We start from the raw sequence: 1,704 nt of genomic DNA on the forward strand, positions 1-1,704 counted from the left end.
GAACATAGTTGACGCCCCCCTCTTTCACATTATCTTGATTTAAAAAACTTTTTGTCTACCAAACCAAGTGAAATATGTCCCCTTGAAAAAAGGTCTTAACTTTCAAATCAGCTTGTGACAGAATCCAGTTTGAGTATTTGTTATGAATCGTTTGTGAGGGTGATTTGACGGAGAATATCCCTGTCTTTTTCCTTCAACCAAACTAAACTATCTACGTAGTGGAAAAATCTTTGAATTGCTCAATAGTGTTGTAAATTCATCAACCTTTCCACCTCGGTCATTGAGCAATCTCCTAATGAGATTCGACCAAAATTTCCTAACTTCGAATAGTTTCCATCTTTTGGTTTTTAAATTGTAAATCTCGAGGAACAAATGCTTCAAGAAGTGATTGACCGGCCCAAACATCTTGCCAGAAATATGTTTTCCCTCCATTTTCTACTCTAATCTTGGAGTTATGCCATATTTTGGCCCATAAATTCTTGATGGATCTCCACAAGCCAACACATAAAAACTCTTCACTTCCTTGGTAATCCATTGATTTTTCCATCCCATATCTATTTAGAATAGTTTCTTTCGCAAAAGTACATTTCCTTTTATGCAAATCTCAAGCCGTTTCGGTAAAAGGCTCTAGTTGTGAATTTTCACGTTCTTAACTCCCATTCCACCCTCTTTGCTTGCTGGAGATGACAATTTTCAAGTCTACTAAATGATTTTTCTTTCTCTCACAATTGGCTTGCCACAAAAAATTTCTTCTGATGGTATCCAACTTTTTAATAATCTCCCCTAGCATTGGAAATAGAGACATCATATATGTTGGCAAAACATCTAATATGCTGTTGATTAAAGTCAATCTACCTCCCAGTGATAGATATTGACTCTTTCAATTAATAAGCTTCTTCTCACACTTATCCAAAATAGCATTCCAAATGTTCATAGATTTACTCTTAGCACCCATGGGCATTCCAAGATTTGTAGTAGGTAACTCTCCAATTTTACCAACCAAAATATTTGCTAAATTGTTGATATCAGCAACTTCATTAACAGGATAGACAAAACTCTTCCCCCAATTGATATGGAGTCCAGAAATGGCTTCCAGTTTAATTCCCTTATATCACCTTCCAGTTTTGATTCCTGGAAACAATATACATCTGCCCTCCACATATCCACCATATTCTTGATTTTTGGCCTCTTTTTTGAATCATTAAGTCCCCTCACATTCCATGATACAATCTTAACATTATTTAGTTTTGTTTAAAAAGCATCCCCCCCCACCCCCCCACCACTTCTTGTGCCAAAGCTCACAAAACTACTAGTTGGTTCCAAAATTTTCAATTATTTGATTCCCTTACATTTGGGAGTCACTGGTACAACTGGTACAACACCAGCAGATTCTTCAATTGTAGTTTGTCTACTTTCGTCGATTCTTATCAATAATTCCAGTGCCACCTTCTCACAACCCTTAAAATGTACACCAAACTCGTCGCTTATGCTAGTGATATTCTGTCAGACCCAAATAGGAATCCCTGCTGTTGGTTCCACTATTTCTGCTTGATCGGTTGAATTCAAAGGGATTGCATTTTCAACTGGTAAAGTCTCCACCTCCTCCTTTTCTTCCAATTGCAAAATATCTTCTGCGTGAGCCATGGAAGATCATCGGCTTGGATGATAGACATATCATCATCGTCGTTTTGAAAAGTGCTCATC

This window comes from Lycium ferocissimum, chromosome 4 (genome assembly GCF_029784015.1).
Source record: "Lycium ferocissimum isolate CSIRO_LF1 chromosome 4, AGI_CSIRO_Lferr_CH_V1, whole genome shotgun sequence".
Classification (NCBI taxonomy): domain Eukaryota; kingdom Viridiplantae; phylum Streptophyta; class Magnoliopsida; order Solanales; family Solanaceae; genus Lycium; species Lycium ferocissimum.